Source organism: Ambystoma mexicanum, unplaced genomic scaffold (genome assembly GCF_040938575.1).
Source record: "Ambystoma mexicanum isolate Mex_15411 unplaced genomic scaffold, UKY_AmexF1_1 Mex_scaf152, whole genome shotgun sequence".
Classification (NCBI taxonomy): domain Eukaryota; kingdom Metazoa; phylum Chordata; class Amphibia; order Caudata; family Ambystomatidae; genus Ambystoma; species Ambystoma mexicanum.
In genome coordinates this window covers 57,756-79,175 of record NW_027182383.1, presented here as the reverse complement: position 1 = coordinate 79,175, position 21,420 = coordinate 57,756, and the positions used below count along the sequence as shown (strand labels likewise).

At 54.5% G+C, this 21,420-nt stretch overlaps 20 non-coding genes across 20 annotated transcripts; 11 read left to right on the top strand and 9 right to left on the bottom strand.

Annotated features, from left to right (window-relative positions):
* Positions 1 to 777: 777 nt before the first annotated feature.
* On the top strand, positions 778 to 850 carry TRNAR-ACG (transfer RNA arginine (anticodon ACG)). The gene has a single exon. It is a non-coding gene; the product is annotated as a tRNA-Arg (tRNA).
* A 505-nt stretch (positions 851 to 1,355) lies between these two features.
* Positions 1,356 to 1,427, bottom strand: TRNAE-UUC (transfer RNA glutamic acid (anticodon UUC)). The gene has a single exon. It is a non-coding gene; the product is annotated as a tRNA-Glu (tRNA).
* Positions 1,428 to 2,160: 733 nt separating this feature from the next.
* Positions 2,161 to 2,233, top strand: TRNAR-ACG (transfer RNA arginine (anticodon ACG)). The gene has a single exon. It is a non-coding gene; the product is annotated as a tRNA-Arg (tRNA).
* Positions 2,234 to 2,738: 505 nt separating this feature from the next.
* Positions 2,739 to 2,810, bottom strand: TRNAE-UUC (transfer RNA glutamic acid (anticodon UUC)). Its single transcript has one exon. It is a non-coding gene; the product is annotated as a tRNA-Glu (tRNA).
* Positions 2,811 to 4,166: 1,356 nt separating this feature from the next.
* Positions 4,167 to 4,239, top strand: TRNAR-ACG (transfer RNA arginine (anticodon ACG)). Its single transcript has one exon. It is a non-coding gene; the product is annotated as a tRNA-Arg (tRNA).
* A 1,906-nt stretch (positions 4,240 to 6,145) lies between these two features.
* TRNAR-ACG (transfer RNA arginine (anticodon ACG)) lies at positions 6,146 to 6,218 on the top strand. The gene has a single exon. It is a non-coding gene; the product is annotated as a tRNA-Arg (tRNA).
* Positions 6,219 to 6,723: 505 nt separating this feature from the next.
* TRNAE-UUC (transfer RNA glutamic acid (anticodon UUC)) lies at positions 6,724 to 6,795 on the bottom strand. Its single transcript has one exon. It is a non-coding gene; the product is annotated as a tRNA-Glu (tRNA).
* Positions 6,796 to 7,528: 733 nt separating this feature from the next.
* On the top strand, positions 7,529 to 7,601 carry TRNAR-ACG (transfer RNA arginine (anticodon ACG)). Its single transcript has one exon. It is a non-coding gene; the product is annotated as a tRNA-Arg (tRNA).
* Positions 7,602 to 8,106: 505 nt separating this feature from the next.
* On the bottom strand, positions 8,107 to 8,178 carry TRNAE-UUC (transfer RNA glutamic acid (anticodon UUC)). The gene has a single exon. It is a non-coding gene; the product is annotated as a tRNA-Glu (tRNA).
* Positions 8,179 to 10,212: 2,034 nt separating this feature from the next.
* TRNAR-ACG (transfer RNA arginine (anticodon ACG)) lies at positions 10,213 to 10,285 on the top strand. The gene has a single exon. It is a non-coding gene; the product is annotated as a tRNA-Arg (tRNA).
* Positions 10,286 to 10,790: 505 nt separating this feature from the next.
* TRNAE-UUC (transfer RNA glutamic acid (anticodon UUC)) lies at positions 10,791 to 10,862 on the bottom strand. Its single transcript has one exon. It is a non-coding gene; the product is annotated as a tRNA-Glu (tRNA).
* A 1,336-nt stretch (positions 10,863 to 12,198) lies between these two features.
* On the top strand, positions 12,199 to 12,271 carry TRNAR-ACG (transfer RNA arginine (anticodon ACG)). Its single transcript has one exon. It is a non-coding gene; the product is annotated as a tRNA-Arg (tRNA).
* Positions 12,272 to 12,776: 505 nt separating this feature from the next.
* On the bottom strand, positions 12,777 to 12,848 carry TRNAE-UUC (transfer RNA glutamic acid (anticodon UUC)). Its single transcript has one exon. It is a non-coding gene; the product is annotated as a tRNA-Glu (tRNA).
* A 1,440-nt stretch (positions 12,849 to 14,288) lies between these two features.
* On the top strand, positions 14,289 to 14,361 carry TRNAR-ACG (transfer RNA arginine (anticodon ACG)). The gene has a single exon. It is a non-coding gene; the product is annotated as a tRNA-Arg (tRNA).
* Positions 14,362 to 14,866: 505 nt separating this feature from the next.
* On the bottom strand, positions 14,867 to 14,938 carry TRNAE-UUC (transfer RNA glutamic acid (anticodon UUC)). The gene has a single exon. It is a non-coding gene; the product is annotated as a tRNA-Glu (tRNA).
* Positions 14,939 to 16,378: 1,440 nt separating this feature from the next.
* TRNAR-ACG (transfer RNA arginine (anticodon ACG)) lies at positions 16,379 to 16,451 on the top strand. The gene has a single exon. It is a non-coding gene; the product is annotated as a tRNA-Arg (tRNA).
* A 505-nt stretch (positions 16,452 to 16,956) lies between these two features.
* TRNAE-UUC (transfer RNA glutamic acid (anticodon UUC)) lies at positions 16,957 to 17,028 on the bottom strand. The gene has a single exon. It is a non-coding gene; the product is annotated as a tRNA-Glu (tRNA).
* Positions 17,029 to 19,078: 2,050 nt separating this feature from the next.
* TRNAR-ACG (transfer RNA arginine (anticodon ACG)) lies at positions 19,079 to 19,151 on the top strand. Its single transcript has one exon. It is a non-coding gene; the product is annotated as a tRNA-Arg (tRNA).
* A 505-nt stretch (positions 19,152 to 19,656) lies between these two features.
* TRNAE-UUC (transfer RNA glutamic acid (anticodon UUC)) lies at positions 19,657 to 19,728 on the bottom strand. Its single transcript has one exon. It is a non-coding gene; the product is annotated as a tRNA-Glu (tRNA).
* Positions 19,729 to 21,168: 1,440 nt separating this feature from the next.
* TRNAR-ACG (transfer RNA arginine (anticodon ACG)) lies at positions 21,169 to 21,241 on the top strand. The gene has a single exon. It is a non-coding gene; the product is annotated as a tRNA-Arg (tRNA).
* Positions 21,242 to 21,420: the final 179 nt, after the last annotated feature.

Genomic DNA, 21,420 nt, shown 5'->3' with positions numbered 1-21,420 from the left:
GCGGAAGTGTGAAGGGTGCTGCTGCACACAGGCAAGCGCTGAGAGGCTTGTGGGCGCTGCACACAGCAGCTCCGGTAGGCAGCAGACAGCAAGGCTGCCTGCCTACTGGCGTTTGAGCTCCCCTCTCCCCCCTCCCTTCCTCCCTCCCTCCCTCCCTCACTCCCTCACTCCCTCCCGTCTGAAAATGCAGAGTGGCAAAGCGGCTGACGGGTCTGTAGTGCGGGACGGTATCTGCATGGGGATGGCCTCCCTAGCCTAGGGGGGAAGGCGCAGGCCATGCTAACAGAAGGGGCAGGGGTTCGAGCCCCATCAGGGGTGGACGGTCCCCTTTTGCTAAAATGGGCAAGAGAGTCTGCAGTTCCTCTCGGAGGCGCGTGAGTGCTGGGGCACGCCTCATTAACCCTTTGCTGCCCGTCTTGCCACCTGAAACCTGCCCCTTGCCCCCAAAGTGCAGCATTGGCTGGGGGCAAATATCTGCAGCCTATTGGCAGGCTTGAGAAGAGTCCCTGTGGCGCTCCTGAAGTGTGTGGGGAAGTAAGCCCCTGACCAATTGACCCCACCCCCCCAACCCCAATAAATGAAGGCAAATCCTGCTTTGCAATTGCTGCCAACTTTTCAGGGCCTTCCTTTCTAGATAGGACTGGAAGATGAAGCGGCTTGAGAGTCAGCTCCGAAATGAAGAGTAGCATTATTTTCTAAAGAGCTGTGTAATGTGGGGAGGGGGCAAGCACAGTACCTCCCTTTTGTGGAAGGATAGGGGTATGCGCAGACCCACGAGGGCCAGTGGCGCAATGGATAACGCGTCTGACTACGGATCAGAAGATTGTAGGTTCGACTCCTACCTGGCTCGGGGAAGCGCGTTTTGTTTTTAATTTAACCCCAATTGTGATTGCGTAGTCTCTGTCTTCTCCCTAGCCTTGGCCGAGGTACTGAACGCTTAACACTCGAGGTCAGCGGAAATGACGGTCTGTCAGGGCGCCCTTCTTTCCTCTGGCCTTTAACGTCTTGCAGCAACGGTTTCAATGCAAGGCGGCCTGTTTTCCAAATGTGGTCCCACCGTTGCTCTCTTGACGGGGGGTGCGGGGGACACGTCACGCCTCAAAGGTGGGTGCAGACGAGATCTCGGGTATGAAAGCCGCAGACATTGGTATGCACCTCATACCCAAGCCGCTTGTAGTCGGCCCTTCTTCTTGCAAGTCCAGCCCTCATACTGAGGAATCGGGAGCCTGAAACACGGACAGACTGCATGGGGCCGCCGGGGCCCCAAGGGAAACAATGTGGGGAAATTCAGGCTTTTCTCAAAATGTAAATGCAACAGAAACGGAATCGGGAGTTCTATGTAGAAAAGGCTAGTCTTCCCATACCGGGAGTCGAACCCGGGCCGCCTGGGTGAAAACCAGGAATCCTAACCGCTAGACCATATGGGAGGCTGTCAGCAAGAGCAGGTTATGGAGATCCTGAGAGCAGTGCCCCATGGGTCCACCACTGGCAGGATGCTTGAGAAGCTTGACCGGTGGTGTCCCACGCAAATGACCGAGATGCACTTTCAGTGGCAGAAATCAAGCTTTACGCTGCTCTGGTATTGAGCTGTCATTGCTTACAGTGGCTAAGCAAAGCACAATACCAAGACCAATCTAAAAATGACTAGCTTGAGAGAACACGCAAGAACCAAGGGCAGCGGTTCGAGCCCTATCAGGGATGGACGGTCCCCTTTTGCTAAAATGGGCAAGAGAGTCTGCAGTTCCTCTCGGAGGCGCGTGAGTGCTGGGGCACGCCTCATTAACCCTTTGCTGCCCGTCTTGCCACCTGAAACCTGCCCCTTGCCCCCAAAGTGCAGCATTGGCTGGGGGCAAATATCTGCAGCCTATTGGCAGGCTGGAGAAGAGTCCCTGTGGCGCTCCTGAAGTGTGTGGGGAAGTAAGCCCCTGACCGATTGACCCCACCCCCCCAACCCCAATAAATGAAGGCAAATCCTGCTTTGCAATTGCTGCCAACTTTTCAGGGCCTTCCTTTCTAGATAGGACTGGAAGATGAAGCGGCTTGAGAGTCAGCTCCGAAATGAAGAGTAGCATTATTTTCTAAAGAGCTGTGTAATGTGGGGAGGGGGCAAGCACAGCACCTCCCTTTTGTGGAAGGATAGGGGTATGCGCAGACCCACGAGGGCCAGTGGCGCAATGGATAACGCGTCTGACTACGGATCAGAAGATTGTAGGTTCGACTCCTACCTGGCTCGGGGAAGCGCGTTTTGTTTTTAATTTAACCCCAATTGTGATTGCGTAGTCTCTGTCTTCTCCCTAGCCTTGGCCGAGGTACTGAACGCTTAACACTCGAGGTCAGCGGAAATGACGGTCTGTCAGGGCGCCCTTCTTTCCTCTGGCCTTTAACGTCTTGCAGCAACGGTTTCAATGCAAGGCGGCCTGTTTTCCAAATGTGGTCCCACCGTTGCTCTCTTGACGGGGGGTGCGGGGGACACGTCACGCCTCAAAGGTGGGTGCAGACGAGATCTCGGGTATGAAAGCCGCAGACATTGGTATGCACCTCATACCCAAGCCGCTTGTAGTCGGCCCTTCTTCTTGCAAGTCCAGCCCTCATACTGAGGAATCGGGAGCCTGAAACACGGACAGACTGCATGGGGCCGCCGGGGCCCCAAGGGAAACAATGTGGGGAAATTCAGGCTTTTCTCAAAATGTAAATGCAACAGAAACGGAATCGGGAGTTCTATGTAGAAAAGGCTAGTCTTCCCATACCGGGAGTCGAACCCGGGCCGCCTGGGTGAAAACCAGGAATCCTAACCGCTAGACCATATGGGAGGCTGTCAGCAAGAAGCAGGTTATGGAGATCCTGAGAGCAGTGCCCCATGGGTCCACCACTGGCAGGATGCTTGAGAAGCTTGACCGGTGGTGTCCGACGCAAATGACCGAGATGCACTTTCAGTGGCAGAAATCAAGCTTTACGCTGCTCTGGTATTGAGCTGTCATTGCTTGCAGTGGCTAAGCAAAGCACAATACCAAGACTTGTCTAATGATGGCTGCCTGAGAAAGAAAGGAAGAAAGACAAAAGGTAAGTGGTAAAGAAAGAAAGGAAGCAAGGAAAGAAGCAAGGAAAGAAAGAAAGAAAGAAAGAAAGAAAGAAAGAAAGAAAGAAAGAAAGAAAGAAAGAAAGAAAGAAAGAAAGAAAGAAAGAAAGAAAGAAAGAAAGAAAGAAAGAAAGAAAGAAAGAAAGAAAAAACAGCAAGTGAGGGAAAGAAAGGAAGGAAAGAAGGAAAGAAAGAGAGACAGGATTAGGGCCAGAGAGAGTGGGTTTTGGGATCACTGGTTGGAGTGCGAGCTGTCCCTCCCAGGCTCTCTCGTGTGCCCAAGCCCCCGCCCCCACCTGTCATGGGGCGACAGGCGGAAGTGTGAAGGGTGCTGCTGCACACAGGCAAGCGCTGAGAGGCTTGTGGGCGCTGCACACAGCAGCTCCGGTAGGCAGCAGACAGCAAGGCTGCCTGCCTACTGGCGTTTGAGCTCCCCTCTCCCCCCTCCCTTCCTCCCTCCCTCCCTCCCTCACTCCCTCACTCCCTCCCGTCTGAAAATGCAGAGTGGCAAAGCGGCTGACGGGTCTGTAGTGCGGGACGGTATCTGCATGGGGATGGCCTCCCTAGCCTAGGGGGGAAGGCGCAGGCCATGCTAACAGAAGGGGCAGGGGTTCGAGCCCCATCAGGGGTGGACGGTCCCCTTTTGCTAAAATGGGCAAGAGAGTCTGCAGTTCCTCTCGGAGGCGCGTGAGTGCTGGGGCACGCCTCATTAACCCTTTGCTGCCCGTCTTGCCACCTGAAACCTGCCCCTTGCCCCCAAAGTGCAGCATTGGCTGGGGGCAAATATCTGCAGCCTATTGGCAGGCTGGAGAAGAGTCCCTGTGGCGCTCCTGAAGTGTGTGGGGAAGTAAGCCCCTGACCGATTGACCCCACCCCCCCAACCCCAATAAATGAAGGCAAATCCTGCTTTGCAATTGCTGCCAACTTTTCAGGGCCTTCCTTTCTAGATAGGACTGGAAGATGAAGCGGCTTGAGAGTCAGCTCCGAAATGAAGAGTAGCATTATTTTCTAAAGAGCTGTGTAATGTGGGGAGGGGGCAAGCACAGCACCTCCCTTTTGTGGAAGGATAGGGGTATGCGCAGACCCACGAGGGCCAGTGGCGCAATGGATAACGCGTCTGACTACGGATCAGAAGATTGTAGGTTCGACTCCTACCTGGCTCGGGGAAGCGCGTTTTGTTTTTAATTTAACCCCAATTGTGATTGCGTAGTCTCTGTCTTCTCCCTAGCCTTGGCCGAGGTACTGAACGCTTAACACTCGAGGTCAGCGGAAATGACGGTCTGTCAGGGCGCCCTTCTTTCCTCTGGCCTTTAACGTCTTGCAGCAACGGTTTCAATGCAAGGCGGCCTGTTTTCCAAATGTGGTCCCACCGTTGCTCTCTTGATGGGGGGTGCGGGGGACACGTCACGCCTCAAAGGTGGGTGCAGACGAGATCTCGGGTATGAAAGCCGCAGACATTGGTATGCACCTCATACCCAAGCCGCTTGTAGTCGGCCCTTCTTCTTGCAAGTCCAGCCCTCATACTGAGGAATCGGGAGCCTGAAACACGGACAGACTGCATGGGGCCGCCGGGGCCCCAAGGGAAACAATGTGGGGAAATTCAGGCTTTTCTCAAAATGTAAATGCAACAGAAACGGAATCGGGAGTTCTATGTAGAAAAGGCTAGTCTTCCCATACCGGTCGAACCCGGGCCGCCTGGGTGAAAACCAGGAATCCTAACCGCTAGACCATATGGGAGGCTGTCAGCAAGAAGCAGGTTATGGAGATCCTGAGAGCAGTGCCCCATGGGTCCACCACTGGCAGGATGCTTGAGAAGCTTGACCGGTGGTGTCCCACGCAAATGACCGAGATGCACTTTCAGTGGCAGAAATCAAGCTTTACGCTGCTCTGGTATTGAGCTGTCATTGCTTGCAGTGGCTAAGCAAAGCACAATACCAAGACTTGTCTAATGATGGCTGCCTGAGAAAGAAAGGAAGAAAGACAAAAGGTAAGTGGTAAAGAAAGAAAGGAAGCAAGGAAAGAAGCAAGGAAAGAAAGAAAGAAAGAAAGAAAGAAAGAAAGAAAGAAAGAAAGAAAGAAAGAAAGAAAGAAAGAAAGAAAGAAAGAAAGAAAGAAAGAAAGAAAGAAAAAACAGCAAGTGAGGGAAAGAAAGGAAGGAAAGAAGGAAAGAAAGAGAGACAGGATTAGGGCCAGAGAGAGTGGGTTTTGGGATCACTGGTTGGAGTGCGAGCTGTCCCTCCCAGGCTCTCTCGTGTGCCCAAGCCCCCGCCCCCACCTGTCATGGGGCGACAGGCGGAAGTGTGAAGGGTGCTGCTGCACACAGGCAAGCGCTGAGAGGCTTGTGGGCGCTGCACACAGCAGCTCCGGTAGGCAGCAGACAGCAAGGCTGCCTGCCTACTGGCGTTTGAGCTCCCCTCTCCCCCCTCCCTTCCTCCCTCCCTCCCTCCCTCACTCCCTCACTCCCTCCCGTCTGAAAATGCAGAGTGGCAAAGCGGCTGACGGGTCTGTAGTGCGGGACGGTATCTGCATGGGGATGGCCTCCCTAGCCTAGGGGGGAAGGCGCAGGCCATGCTAACAGAAGGGGCAGGGGTTCGAGCCCCATCAGGGGTGGACGGTCCCCTTTTGCTAAAATGGGCAAGAGAGTCTGCAGTTCCTCTCGGAGGCGCGTGAGTGCTGGGGCACGCCTCATTAACCCTTTGCTGCCCGTCTTGCCACCTGAAACCTGCCCCTTGCCCCCAAAGTGCAGCATTGGCTGGGGGCAAATATCTGCAGCCTATTGGCAGGCTTGAGAAGAGTCCCTGTGGCGCTCCTGAAGTGTGTGGGGAAGTAAGCCCCTGACCGATTGACCCCACCCCCCCAACCCCAATAAATGAAGGCAAATCCTGCTTTGCAATTGCTGCCAACTTTTCAGGGCCTTCCTTTCTAGATAGGACTGGAAGATGAAGCGGCTTGAGAGTCAGCTCCGAAATGAAGAGTAGCATTATTTTCTAAAGAGCTGTGTAATGTGGGGAGGGGGCAAGCACAGTACCTCCCTTTTGTGGAAGGATAGGGGTATGCGCAGACCCACGAGGGCCAGTGGCGCAATGGATAACGCGTCTGACTACGGATCAGAAGATTGTAGGTTCGACTCCTACCTGGCTCGGGGAAGCGCGTTTTGTTTTTAATTTAACCCCAATTGTGATTGCGTAGTCTCTGTCTTCTCCCTAGCCTTGGCCGAGGTACTGAACGCTTAACACTCGAGGTCAGCGGAAATGACGGTCTGTCAGGGCGCCCTTCTTTCCTCTGGCCTTTAACGTCTTGCAGCAACGGTTTCAATGCAAGGCGGCCTGTTTTCCAAATGTGGTCCCACCGTTGCTCTCTTGACGGGGGGTGCGGGGGACACGTCACGCCTCAAAGGTGGGTGCAGACGAGATCTCGGGTATGAAAGCCGCAGACATTGGTATGCACCTCATACCCAAGCCGCTTGTAGTCGGCCCTTCTTCTTGCAAGTCCAGCCCTCATACTGAGGAATCGGGAGCCTGAAACACGGACAGACTGCATGGGGCCGCCGGGGCCCCAAGGGAAACAATGTGGGGAAATTCAGGCTTTTCTCAAAATGTAAATGCAACAGAAACGGAATCGGGAGTTCTATGTAGAAAAGGCTAGTCTTCCCATACCGGGAGTCGAACCCGGGCCGCCTGGGTGAAAACCAGGAATCCTAACCGCTAGACCATATGGGAGGCTGTCAGCAAGAGCAGGTTATGGAGATCCTGAGAGCAGTGCCCCATGGGTCCACCACTGGCAGGATGCTTGAGAAGCTTGACCGGTGGTGTCCCACGCAAATGACCGAGATGCACTTTCAGTGGCAGAAATCAAGCTTTACGCTGCTCTGGTATTGAGCTGTCATTGCTTACAGTGGCTAAGCAAAGCACAATACCAAGACCAATCTAAAAATGACTAGCTTGAGAGAACACGCAAGAACCAAGGGCAGCGGTTCGAGCCCTATCAGGGATGGACGGTCCCCTTTTGCTAAAATGGGCAAGAGAGTCTGCAGTTCCTCTCGGAGGCGCGTGAGTGCTGGGGCACGCCTCATTAACCCTTTGCTGCCCGTCTTGCCACCTGAAACCTGCCCCTTGCCCCCAAAGTGCAGCATTGGCTGGGGGCAAATATCTGCAGCCTATTGGCAGGCTGGAGAAGAGTCCCTGTGGCGCTCCTGAAGTGTGTGGGGAAGTAAGCCCCTGACCGATTGACCCCACCCCCCCAACCCCAATAAATGAAGGCAAATCCTGCTTTGCAATTGCTGCCAACTTTTCAGGGCCTTCCTTTCTAGATAGGACTGGAAGATGAAGCGGCTTGAGAGTCAGCTCCGAAATGAAGAGTAGCATTATTTTCTAAAGAGCTGTGTAATGTGGGGAGGGGGCAAGCACAGCACCTCCCTTTTGTGGAAGGATAGGGGTATGCGCAGACCCACGAGGGCCAGTGGCGCAATGGATAACGCGTCTGACTACGGATCAGAAGATTGTAGGTTCGACTCCTACCTGGCTCGGGGAAGCGCGTTTTGTTTTTAATTTAACCCCAATTGTGATTGCGTAGTCTCTGTCTTCTCCCTAGCCTTGGCCGAGGTACTGAACGCTTAACACTCGAGGTCAGCGGAAATGACGGTCTGTCAGGGCGCCCTTCTTTCCTCTGGCCTTTAACGTCTTGCAGCAACGGTTTCAATGCAAGGCGGCCTGTTTTCCAAATGTGGTCCCACCGTTGCTCTCTTGACGGGGGGTGCGGGGGACACGTCACGCCTCAAAGGTGGGTGCAGACGAGATCTCGGGTATGAAAGCCGCAGACATTGGTATGCACCTCATACCCAAGCCGCTTGTAGTCGGCCCTTCTTCTTGCAAGTCCAGCCCTCATACTGAGGAATCGGGAGCCTGAAACACGGACAGACTGCATGGGGCCGCCGGGGCCCCAAGGGAAACAATGTGGGGAAATTCAGGCTTTTCTCAAAATGTAAATGCAACAGAAACGGAATCGGGAGTTCTATGTAGAAAAGGCTAGTCTTCCCATACCGGGAGTCGAACCCGGGCCGCCTGGGTGAAAACCAGGAATCCTAACCGCTAGACCATATGGGAGGCTGTCAGCAAGAAGCAGGTTATGGAGATCCTGAGAGCAGTGCCCCATGGGTCCACCACTGGCAGGATGCTTGAGAAGCTTGACCGGTGGTGTCCGACGCAAATGACCGAGATGCACTTTCAGTGGCAGAAATCAAGCTTTACGCTGCTCTGGTATTGAGCTGTCATTGCTTGCAGTGGCTAAGCAAAGCACAATACCAAGACTTGTCTAATGATGGCTGCCTGAGAAAGAAAGGAAGAAAGACAAAAGGTAAGTGGTAAAGAAAGAAAGGAAGCAAGGAAAGAAGCAAGGAAAGAAAGAAAGAAAGAAAGAAAGAAAGAAAGAAAGAAAGAAAGAAAGAAAGAAAGAAAGAAAGAAAGAAAGAAAGAAAGAAAGAAAGAAAGAAAAAACAGCAAGTGAGGGAAAGAAAGGAAGGAAAGAAGGAAAGAAAGAGAGACAGGATTAGGGCCAGAGAGAGTGGGTTTTGGGATCACTGGTTGGAGTGCGAGCTGTCCCTCCCAGGCTCTCTCGTGTGCCCAAGCCCCCGCCCCCACCTGTCATGGGGCGACAGGCGGAAGTGTGAAGGGTGCTGCTGCACACAGGCAAGCGCTGAGAGGCTTGTGGGCGCTGCACACAGCAGCTCCGGTAGGCAGCAGACAGCAAGGCTGCCTGCCTACTGGCGTTTGAGCTCCCCTCTCCCCCCTCCCTTCCTCCCTCCCTCCCTCCCTCACTCCCTCACTCCCTCCCGTCTGAAAATGCAGAGTGGCAAAGCGGCTGACGGGTCTGTAGTGCGGGACGGTATCTGCATGGGGATGGCCTCCCTAGCCTAGGGGGGAAGGCGCAGGCCATGCTAACAGAAGGGGCAGGGGTTCGAGCCCCATCAGGGGTGGACGGTCCCCTTTTGCTAAAATGGGCAAGAGAGTCTGCAGTTCCTCTCGGAGGCGCGTGAGTGCTGGGGCACGCCTCATTAACCCTTTGCTGCCCGTCTTGCCACCTGAAACCTGCCCCTTGCCCCCAAAGTGCAGCATTGGCTGGGGGCAAATATCTGCAGCCTATTGGCAGGCTTGAGAAGAGTCCCTGTGGCGCTCCTGAAGTGTGTGGGGAAGTAAGCCCCTGACCGATTGACCCCATCCCCCCAACCCCAATAAATGAAGGCAAATCCTGCTTTGCAATTGCTGCCAACTTTTCAGGGCCTTCCTTTCTAGATAGGACTGGAAGATGAAGCGGCTTGAGAGTCAGCTCCGAAATGAAGAGTAGCATTATTTTCTAAAGAGCTGTGTAATGTGGGGAGGGGGCAAGCACAGTACCTCCCTTTTGTGGAAGGATAGGGGTATGCGCAGACCCACGAGGGCCAGTGGCGCAATGGATAACGCGTCTGACTACTGGCGTTTGAGCTCCCCTCTCCCCCCTCCCTTCCTCCCTCCCTCCCTCCCTCACTCCCTCACTCCCTCCCGTCTGAAAATGCAGAGTGGCAAAGCGGCTGACGGGTCTGTAGTGCGGGACGGTATCTGCATGGGGATGGCCTCCCTAGCCTAGGGGGGAAGGCGCAGGCCATGCTAACAGAAGGGGCAGGGGTTCGAGCCCCATCAGGGGTGGACGGTCCCCTTTTGCTAAAATGGGCAAGAGAGTCTGCAGTTCCTCTCGGAGGCGCGTGAGTGCTGGGGCACGCCTCATTAACCCTTTGCTGCCCGTCTTGCCACCTGAAACCTGCCCCTTGCCCCCAAAGTGCAGCATTGGCTGGGGGCAAATATCTGCAGCCTATTGGCAGGCTGGAGAAGAGTCCCTGTGGCGCTCCTGAAGTGTGTGGGGAAGTAAGCCCCTGACCGATTGACCCCACCCCCCCAACCCCAATAAATGAAGGCAAATCCTGCTTTGCAATTGCTGCCAACTTTTCAGGGCCTTCCTTTCTAGATAGGACTGGAAGATGAAGCGGCTTGAGAGTCAGCTCCGAAATGAAGAGTAGCATTATTTTCTAAAGAGCTGTGTAATGTGGGGAGGGGGCAAGCACAGTACCTCCCTTTTGTGGAAGGATAGGGGTATGCGCAGACCCACGAGGGCCAGTGGCGCAATGGATAACGCGTCTGACTACGGATCAGAAGATTGTAGGTTCGACTCCTACCTGGCTCGGGGAAGCGCGTTTTGTTTTTAATTTAACCCCAATTGTGATTGCGTAGTCTCTGTCTTCTCCCTAGCCTTGGCCGAGGTACTGAACGCTTAACACTCGAGGTCAGCGGAAATGACGGTCTGTCAGGGCGCCCTTCTTTCCTCTGGCCTTTAACGTCTTGCAGCAACGGTTTCAATGCAAGGCGGCCTGTTTTCCAAATGTGGTCCCACCGTTGCTCTCTTGACGGGGGGTGTGGGGGACACGTCACGCCTCAAAGGTGGGTGCAGACGAGATCTCGGGTATGAAAGCCGCAGACATTGGTATGCACCTCATACCCAAGCCGCTTGTAGTCGGCCCTTCTTCTTGCAAGTCCAGCCCTCATACTGAGGAATCGGGAGCCTGAAACACGGACAGACTGCATGGGGCCGCCGGGGCCCCAAGGGAAACAATGTGGGGAAATTCAGGCTTTTCTCAAAATGTAAATGCAACAGAAACGGAATCGGGAGTTCTATGTAGAAAAGGCTAGTCTTCCCATACCGGGAGTCGAACCCGGGCCGCCTGGGTGAAAACCAGGAATCCTAACCGCTAGACCATATGGGAGGCTGTCAGCAAGAAGCAGGTTATGGAGATCCTGAGAGCAGTGCCCCATGGGTCCACCACTGGCAGGATGCTTGAGAAGCTTGACCGGTGGTGTCCCACGCAAATGACCGAGATGCACTTTCAGTGGCAGAAATCAAGCTTTACGCTGCTCTGGTATTGAGCTGTCATTGCTTGCAGTGGCTAAGCAAAGCACAATACCAAGACTTGTCTAATGATGGCTGCCTGAGAAAGAAAGGAAGAAAGACAAAAGGTAAGTGGTAAAGAAAGAAAGGAAGCAAGGAAAGAAGCAAGGAAAGAAAGAAAGAAAGAAAGAAAGAAAGAAAGAAAGAAAGAAAGAAAGAAAGAAAGAAAGAAAGAAAGAAAGAAAGAAAGAAAGAAAGAAAGAAAGAAAGAAAAAACAGCAAGTGAGGGAAAGAAAGGAAGGAAAGAAGGAAAGAAAGAGAGACAGGATTAGGGCCAGAGAGAGTGGGTTTTGGGATCACTGGTTGGAGTGCGAGCTGTCCCTCCCAGGCTCTCTCGTGTGCCCAAGCCCCCGCCCCCACCTGTCATGGGGCGACAGGCGGAAGTGTGAAGGGTGCTGCTGCACACAGGCAAGCGCTGAGAGGCTTGTGGGCGCTGCACACAGCAGCTCCGGTAGGCAGCAGACAGCAAGGCTGCCTGCCTACTGGCGTTTGAGCTCCCCTCTCCCCCCTCCCTTCCTCCCTCCCTCCCTCCCTCACTCCCTCACTCCCTCCCGTCTGAAAATGCAGAGTGGCAAAGCGGCTGACGGGTCTGTAGTGCGGGACGGTATCTGCATGGGGATGGCCTCCCTAGCCTAGGGGGGAAGGCGCAGGCCATGCTAACAGAAGGGGCAGGGGTTCGAGCCCCATCAGGGGTGGACGGTCCCCTTTTGCTAAAATGGGCAAGAGAGTCTGCAGTTCCTCTCGGAGGCGCGTGAGTGCTGGGGCACGCCTCATTAACCCTTTGCTGCCCGTCTTGCCACCTGAAACCTGCCCCTTGCCCCCAAAGTGCAGCATTGGCTGGGGGCAAATATCTGCAGCCTATTGGCAGGCTTGAGAAGAGTCCCTGTGGCGCTCCTGAAGTGTGTGGGGAAGTAAGCCCCTGACCGATTGACCCCACCCCCCCAACCCCAATAAATGAAGGCAAATCCTGCTTTGCAATTGCTGCCAACTTTTCAGGGCCTTCCTTTCTAGATAGGACTGGAAGATGAAGCGGCTTGAGAGTCAGCTCCGAAATGAAGAGTAGCATTATTTTCTAAAGAGCTGTGTAATGTGGGGAGGGGGCAAGCACAGTACCTCCCTTTTGTGGAAGGATAGGGGTATGCGCAGACCCACGAGGGCCAGTGGCGCAATGGATAACGCGTCTGACTACGGATCAGAAGATTGTAGGTTCGACTCCTACCTGGCTCGGGGAAGCGCGTTTTGTTTTTAATTTAACCCCAATTGTGATTGCGTAGTCTCTGTCTTCTCCCTAGCCTTGGCCGAGGTACTGAACGCTTAACACTCGAGGTCAGCGGAAATGACGGTCTGTCAGGGCGCCCTTCTTTCCTCTGGCCTTTAACGTCTTGCAGCAACGGTTTCAATGCAAGGCGGCCTGTTTTCCAAATGTGGTCCCACCGTTGCTCTCTTGACGGGGGGTGCGGGGGACACGTCACGCCTCAAAGGTGGGTGCAGACGAGATCTCGGGTATGAAAGCCGCAGACATTGGTATGCACCTCATACCCAAGCCGCTTGTAGTCGGCCCTTCTTCTTGCAAGTCCAGCCCTCATACTGAGGAATCGGGAGCCTGAAACACGGACAGACTGCATGGGGCCGCCGGGGCCCCAAGGGAAACAATGTGGGGAAATTCAGGCTTTTCTCAAAATGTAAATGCAACAGAAACGGAATCGGGAGTTCTATGTAGAAAAGGCTAGTCTTCCCATACCGGGAGTCGAACCCGGGCCGCCTGGGTGAAAACCAGGAATCCTAACCGCTAGACCATATGGGAGGCTGTCAGCAAGAAGCAGGTTATGGAGATCCTGAGAGCAGTGCCCCATGGGTCCACCACTGGCAGGATGCTTGAGAAGCTTGACCGGTGGTGTCCCACGCAAATGACCGAGATGCACTTTCAGTGGCAGAAATCAAGCTTTACGCTGCTCTGGTATTGAGCTGTCATTGCTTACAGTGGCTAAGCAAAGCACAATACCAAGACCAATCTAAAAATGACTAGCTTGAGAGAACACGCAAGAACCAAGGGCAGCGGTTCGAGCCCTATCAGGGATGGACGGTCCCCTTTTGCTAAAATGGGCAAGAGAGTCTGCAGTTCCTCTCGGAGGCGCGTGAGTGCTGGGGCACGCCTCATTAACCCTTTGCTGCCCGTCTTGCCACCTGAAACCTGCCCCTTGCCCCCAAAGTGCAGCATTGGCTGGGGGCAAATATCTGCAGCCTATTGGCAGGCTGGAGAAGAGTCCCTGTGGCGCTCCTGAAGTGTGTGGGGAAGTAAGCCCCTGACCGATTGACCCCACCCCCCCAACCCCAATAAATGAAGGCAAATCCTGCTTTGCAATTGCTGCCAACTTTTCAGGGCCTTCCTTTCTAGATAGGACTGGAAGATGAAGCGGCTTGAGAGTCAGCTCCGAAATGAAGAGTAGCATTATTTTCTAAAGAGCTGTGTAATGTGGGGAGGGGGCAAGCACAGTACCTCCCTTTTGTGGAAGGATAGGGGTATGCGCAGACCCACGAGGGCCAGTGGCGCAATGGATAACGCGTCTGACTACTGGCGTTTGAGCTCCCCTCTCCCCCCTCCCTTCCTCCCTCCCTCCCTCCCTCACTCCCTCACTCCCTCCCGTCTGAAAATGCAGAGTGGCAAAGCGGCTGACGGGTCTGTAGTGCGGGACGGTATCTGCATGGGGATGGCCTCCCTAGCCTAGGGGGGAAGGCGCAGGCCATGCTAACAGAAGGGGCAGGGGTTCGAGCCCCATCAGGGGTGGACGGTCCCCTTTTGCTAAAATGGGCAAGAGAGTCTGCAGTTCCTCTCGGAGGCGCGTGAGTGCTGGGGCACGCCTCATTAACCCTTTGCTGCCCGTCTTGCCACCTGAAACCTGCCCCTTGCCCCCAAAGTGCAGCATTGGCTGGGGGCAAATATCTGCAGCCTATTGGCAGGCTTGAGAAGAGTCCCTGTGGCGCTCCTGAAGTGTGTGGGGAAGTAAGCCCCTGACCGATTGACCCCACCCCCCCAACCCCAATAAATGAAGGCAAATCCTGCTTTGCAATTGCTGCCAACTTTTCAGGGCCTTCCTTTCTAGATAGGACTGGAAGATGAAGCGGCTTGAGAGTCAGCTCCGAAATGAAGAGTAGCATTATTTTCTAAAGAGCTGTGTAATGTGGGGAGGGGGCAAGCACAGTACCTCCCTTTTGTGGAAGGATAGGGGTATGCGCAGACCCACGAGGGCCAGTGGCGCAATGGATAACGCGTCTGACTACGGATCAGAAGATTGTAGGTTCGACTCCTACCTGGCTCGGGGAAGCGCGTTTTGTTTTTAATTTAACCCCAATTGTGATTGCGTAGTCTCTGTCTTCTCCCTAGCCTTGGCCGAGGTACTGAACGCTTAACACTCGAGGTCAGCGGAAATGACGGTCTGTCAGGGCGCCCTTCTTTCCTCTGGCCTTTAACGTCTTGCAGCAACGGTTTCAATGCAAGGCGGCCTGTTTTCCAAATGTGGTCCCACCGTTGCTCTCTTGACGGGGGGTGCGGGGGACACGTCACGCCTCAAAGGTGGGTGCAGACGAGATCTCGGGTATGAAAGCCGCAGACATTGGTATGCACCTCATACCCAAGCCGCTTGTAGTCGGCCCTTCTTCTTGCAAGTCCAGCCCTCATACTGAGGAATCGGGAGCCTGAAACACGGACAGACTGCATGGGGCCGCCGGGGCCCCAAGGGAAACAATGTGGGGAAATTCAGGCTTTTCTCAAAATGTAAATGCAACAGAAACGGAATCGGGAGTTCTATGTAGAAAAGGCTAGTCTTCCCATACCGGGAGTCGAACCCGGGCCGCCTGGGTGAAAACCAGGAATCCTAACCGCTAGACCATATGGGAGGCTGTCAGCAAGAAGCAGGTTATGGAGATCCTGAGAGCAGTGCCCCATGGGTCCACCACTGGCAGGATGCTTGAGAAGCTTGACCGGTGGTGTCCCACGCAAATGACCGAGATGCACTTTCAGTGGCAGAAATCAAGCTTTACGCTGCTCTGGTATTGAGCTGTCATTGCTTACAGTGGCTAAGCAAAGCACAATACCAAGACCAATCTAAAAATGACTAGCTTGAGAGAACACGCAAGAACCAAGGGCAGCGGTTCGAGCCCTATCAGGGATGGACGGTCCCCTTTTGCTAAAATGGGCAAGAGAGTCTGCAGTTCCTCTCGGAGGCGCGTGAGTGCTGGGGCACGCCTCATTAACCCTTTGCTGCCCGTCTTGCCACCTGAAACCTGCCCCTTGCCCCCAAAGTGCAGCATTGGCTGGGGGCAAATATCTGCAGCCTATTGGCAGGCTGGAGAAGAGTCCCTGTGGCGCTCCTGAAGTGTGTGGGGAAGTAAGCCCCTGACCGATTGACCCCACCCCCCCAACCCCAATAAATGAAGGCAAATCCTGCTTTGCAATTGCTGCCAACTTTTCAGGGCCTTCCTTTCTAGATAGGACTGGAAGATGAAGCGGCTTGAGAGTCAGCTCCGAAATGAAGAGTAGCATTATTTTCTAAAGAGCTGTGTAATGTGGGGAGGGGGCAAGCACAGTACCTCCCTTTTGTGGAAGGATAGGGGTATGCGCAGACCCACGAGGGCCAGTGGCGCAATGGATAACGCGTCTGACTACTGGCGTTTGAGCTCCCCTCTCCCCCCTCCCTTCCTCCCTCCCTCCCTCCCTCACTCCCTCACTCCCTCCCGTCTGAAAATGCAGAGTGGCAAAGCGGCTGACGGGTCTGTAGTGCGGGACGGTATCTGCATGGGGATGGCCTCCCTAGCCTAGGGGGGAAGGCGCAGGCCATGCTAACAGAAGGGGCAGGGGTTCGAGCCCCATCAGGGGTGGACGGTCCCCTTTTGCTAAAATGGGCAAGAGAGTCTGCAGTTCCTCTCGGAGGCGCGTGAGTGCTGGGGCACGCCTCATTAACCCTTTGCTGCCCGTCTTGCCACCTGAAACCTGCCCCTTGCCCCCAAAGTGCAGCATTGGCTGGGGGCAAATATCTGCAGCCTATTGGCAGGCTGGAGAAGAGTCCCTGTGGCGCTCCTGAAGTGTGTGGGGAAGTAAGCCCCTGACCGATTGACCCCACCCCCCCAACCCCAATAAATGAAGGCAAATCCTGCTTTGCAATTGCTGCCAACTTTTCAGGGCCTTCCTTTCTAGATAGGACTGGAAGATGAAGCGGCTTGAGAGTCAGCTCCGAAATGAAGAGTAGCATTATTTTCTAAAGAGCTGTGTAATGTGGGGAGGGGGCAAGCACAGTACCTCCCTTTTGTGGAAGGATAGGGGTATGCGCAGACCCACGAGGGCCAGTGGCGCAATGGATAACGCGTCTGACTACGGATCAGAAGATTGTAGGTTCGACTCCTACCTGGCTCGGGGAAGCGCGTTTTGTTTTTAATTTAACCCCAATTGTGATTGCGTAGTCTCTGTCTTCTCCCTAGCCTTGGCCGAGGTACTGAACGCTTAACACTCGAGGTCAGCGGAAATGACGGTCTGTCAGGGCGCCCTTCTTTCCTCTGGCCTTTAACGTCTTGCAGCAACGGTTTCAATGCAAGGCGGCCTGTTTTCCAAATGTGGTCCCACCGTTGCTCTCTTGACGGGGGGTGCGGGGGACACGTCACGCCTCAAAGGTGGGTGCAGACGAGATCTCGGGTATGAAAGCCGCAGACATTGGTATGCACCTCATACCCAAGCCGCTTGTAGTCGGCCCTTCTTCTTGCAAGTCCAGCCCTCATACTGAGGAATCGGGAGCCTGAAACACGGACAGACTGCATGGGGCCGCCGGGGCCCCAAGGGAAACAATGTGGGGAAATTCAGGCTTTTCTCAAAATGTAAATGCAACAGAAACGGAATCGGGAGTTCTATGTAGAAAAGGCTAGTCTTCCCATACCGGGAGTCGAACCCGGGCCGCCTGGGTGAAAACCAGGAATCCTAACCGCTAGACCATATGGGAGGCTGTCAGCAAGAAGCAGGTTATGGAGATCCTGAGAGCAGTGCCCCATGGGTCCACCACTGGCAGGATGCTTGAGAAGCTTGACCGGTGGTGTCCCACGCAAATGACCGAGATGCACTTTCAGTGGCAGAAATCAAGCTTTACGCTGCTCTGGTATTGAGCTGTCATTGCTTGCAGTGGCTAAGCAAAGCACAATACCAAGACTTGTCTAATGATGGCTGCCTGAGAAAGAAAGGAAGAAAGACAAAAGGTAAGTGGTAAAGAAAGAAAGGAAGCAAGGAAAGAAGCAAGGAAAGAAAGAAAGAAAGAAAGAAAGAAAGAAAGAAAGAAAGAAAGAAAGAAAGAAAGAAAGAAAGAAAGAAAGAAAGAAAGAAAGAAAGAAAGAAAGAAAGAAAGAAAGAAAAAACAGCAAGTGAGGGAAAGAAAGGAAGGAAAGAAGGAAAGAAAGAGAGACAGGATTAGGGCCAGAGAGAGTGGGTTTTGGGATCACTGGTTGGAGTGCGAGCTGTCCCTCCCAGGCTCTCTCGTGTGCCCAAGCCCCCGCCCCCACCTGTCATGGGGCGACAGGCGGAAGTGTGAAGGGTGCTGCTGCACACAGGCAAGCGCTGAGAGGCTTGTGGGCGCTGCACACAGCAGCTCCGGTAGGCAGCAGACAGCAAGGCTGCCTGCCTACTGGCGTTTGAGCTCCCCTCTCCCCCCTCCCTTCCTCCCTCCCTCCCTCCCTCACTCCCTCACTCCCTCCCGTCTGAAAATGCAGAGTGGCAAAGCGGCTGACGGGTCTGTAGTGCGGGACGGTATCTGCATGGGGATGGCCTCCCTAGCCTAGGGGGGAAGGCGCAGGCCATGCTAACAGAAGGGGCAGGGGTTCGAGCCCCATCAGGGGTGGACGGTCCCCTTTTGCTAAAATGGGCAAGAGAGTCTGCAGTTCCTCTCGGAGGCGCGTGAGTGCTGGGGCACGCCTCATTAACCCTTTGCTGCCCGTCTTGCCACCTGAAACCTGCCCCTTGCCCCCAAAGTGCAGCATTGGCTGGGGGCAAATATCTGCAGCCTATTGGCAGGCTTGAGAAGAGTCCCTGTGGCGCTCCTGAAGTGTGTGGGGAAGTAAGCCCCTGACCGATTGACCCCACCCCCCCAACCCCAATAAATGAAGGCAAATCCTGCTTTGCAATTGCTGCCAACTTTTCAGGGCCTTCCTTTCTAGATAGGACTGGAAGATGAAGCGGCTTGAGAGTCAGCTCCGAAATGAAGAGTAGCATTATTTTCTAAAGAGCTGTGTAATGTGGGGAGGGGGCAAGCACAGTACCTCCCTTTTGTGGAAGGATAGGGGTATGCGCAGACCCACGAGGGCCAGTGGCGCAATGGATAACGCGTCTGACTACTGGCGTTTGAGCTCCCCTCTCCCCCCTCCCTTCCTCCCTCCCTCCCTCCCTCACTCCCTCACTCCCTCCCGTCTGAAAATGCAGAGTGGCAAAGCGGCTGACGGGTCTGTAGTGCGGGACGGTATCTGCATGGGGATGGCCTCCCTAGCCTAGGGGGGAAGGCGCAGGCCATGCTAACAGAAGGGGCAGGGGTTCGAGCCCCATCAGGGGTGGACGGTCCCCTTTTGCTAAAATGGGCAAGAGAGTCTGCAGTTCCTCTCGGAGGCGCGTGAGTGCTGGGGCACGCCTCATTAACCCTTTGCTGCCCGTCTTGCCACCTGAAACCTGCCCCTTGCCCCCAAAGTGCAGCATTGGCTGGGGGCAAATATCTGCAGCCTATTGGCAGGCTTGAGAAGAGTCCCTGTGGCGCTCCTGAAGTGTGTGGGGAAGTAAGCCCCTGACCGATTGACCCCACCCCCCCAACCCCAATAAATGAAGGCAAATCCTGCTTTGCAATTGCTGCCAACTTTTCAGGGCCTTCCTTTCTAGATAGGACTGGAAGATGAAGCGGCTTGAGAGTCAGCTCCGAAATGAAGAGTAGCATTATTTTCTAAAGAGCTGTGTAATGTGGGGAGGGGGCAAGCACAGTACCTCCCTTTTGTGGAAGGATAGGGGTATGCGCAGACCCACGAGGGCCAGTGGCGCAATGGATAACGCGTCTGACTACGGATCAGAAGATTGTAGGTTCGACTCCTACCTGGCTCGGGGAAGCGCGTTTTGTTTTTAATTTAACCCCAATTGTGATTGCGTAGTCTCTGTCTTCTCCCTAGCCTTGGCCGAGGTACTGAACGCTTAACACTCGAGGTCAGCGGAAATGACGGTCTGTCAGGGCGCCCTTCTTTCCTCTGGCCTTTAACGTCTTGCAGCAACGGTTTCAATGCAAGGCGGCCTGTTTTCCAAATGTGGTCCCACCGTTGCTCTCTTGACGGGGGGTGCGGGGGACACGTCACGCCTCAAAGGTGGGTGCAGACGAGATCTCGGGTATGAAAGCCGCAGACATTGGTATGCACCTCATACCCAAGCCGCTTGTAGTCGGCCCTTCTTCTTGCAAGTCCAGCCCTCATACTGAGGAATCGGGAGCCTGAAACACGGACAGACTGCATGGGGCCGCCGGGGCCCCAAGGGAAACAATGTGGGGAAATTCAGGCTTTTCTCAAAATGTAAATGCAACAGAAACGGAATCGGGAGTTCTATGTAGAAAAGGCTAGTCTTCCCATACCGGGAGTCGAACCCGGGCCGCCTGGGTGAAAACCAGGAATCCTAACCGCTAGACCATATGGGAGGCTGTCAGCAAGAAGCAGGTTATGGAGATCCTGAGAGCAGTGCCCCATGGGTCCACCACTGGCAGGATGCTTGAGAAGCTTGACCGGTGGTGTCCCACGCAAATGACCGAGATGCACTTTCAGTGGCAGAAATCAAGCTTTACGCTGCTCTGGTATTGAGCTGTCATTGCTTACAGTGGCTAAGCAAAGCACAATACCAAGACCAATCTAAAAATGACTAGCTTGAGAGAACACGCAAGAACCAAGGGCAGCGGTTCGAGCCCTATCAGGGATGGACGGTCCCCTTTTGCTAAAATGGGCAAGAGAGTCTGCAGTTCCTCTCGGAGGCGCGTGAGTGCTGGGGCACGCCTCATTAACCCTTTGCTGCCCGTCTTGCCACCTGAAACCTGCCCCTTGCCCCCAAAGTGCAGCATTGGCTGGGGGCAAATATCTGCAGCCTATTGGCAGGCTGGAGAAGAGTCCCTGTGGCGCTCCTGAAGTGTGTGGGGAAGTAAGCCCCTGACCGATTGACCCCACCCCCCCAACCCCAATAAATGAAGGCAAATCCTGCTTTGCAATTGCTGCCAACTTTTCAGGGCCTTCCTTTCTAGATAGGACTGGAAGATGAAGCGGCTTGAGAGTCAGCTCCGAAATGAAGAGTAGCATTATTTTCTAAAGAGCTGTGTAATGTGGGGAGGGGGCAAGCACAGTACCTCCCTTTTGTGGAAGGATAGGGGTATGCGCAGACCCACGAGGGCCAGTGGCGCAATGGATAACGCGTCTGACTACTGGCGTTTGAGCTCCCCTCTCCCCCCTCCCTTCCTCCCTCCCTCCCTCCCTCACTCCCTCACTCCCTCCCGTCTGAAAATGCAGAGTGGCAAAGCGGCTGACGGGTCTGTAGTGCGGGACGGTATCTGCATGGGGATGGCCTCCCTAGCCTAGGGGGGAAGGCGCAGGCCATGCTAACAGAAGGGGCAGGGGTTCGAGCCCCATCAGGGGTGGACGGTCCCCTTTTGCTAAAATGGGCAAGAGAGTCTGCAGTTCCTCTCGGAGGCGCGTGAGTGCTGGGGCACGCCTCATTAACCCTTTGCTGCCCGTCTTGCCACCTGAAACCTGCCCCTTGCCCCCAAAGTGCAGCATTGGCTGGGGGCAAATATCTGCAGCCTATTGGCAGGCTGGAGAAGAGTCCCTGTGGCGCTCCTGAAGTGTGTGGGGAAGTAAGCCCCTGACCGATTGACCCCACCCCCCCAACCCCAATAAATGAAGGCAAATCCTGCTTTGCAATTGCTGCCAACTTTTCAGGGCCTTCCTTTCTAGATAGGACTGGAAGATGAAGCGGCTTGAGAGTCAGCTCCGAAATGAAGAGTAGCATTATTTTCTAAAGAGCTGTGTAATGTGGGGAGGGGGCAAGCACAGTACCTCCCTTTTGTGGAAGGATAGGGGTATGCGCAGACCCACGAGGGCCAGTGGCGCAATGGATAACGCGTCTGACTACGGATCAGAAGATTGTAGGTTCGACTCCTACCTGGCTCGGGGAAGCGCGTTTTGTTTTTAATTTAACCCCAATTGTGATTGCGTAGTCTCTGTCTTCTCCCTAGCCTTGGCCGAGGTACTGAACGCTTAACACTCGAGGTCAGCGGAAATGACGGTCTGTCAGGGCGCCCTTCTTTCCTCTGGCCTTTAACGTCTTGCAGCAACGGTTTCAATGCAAG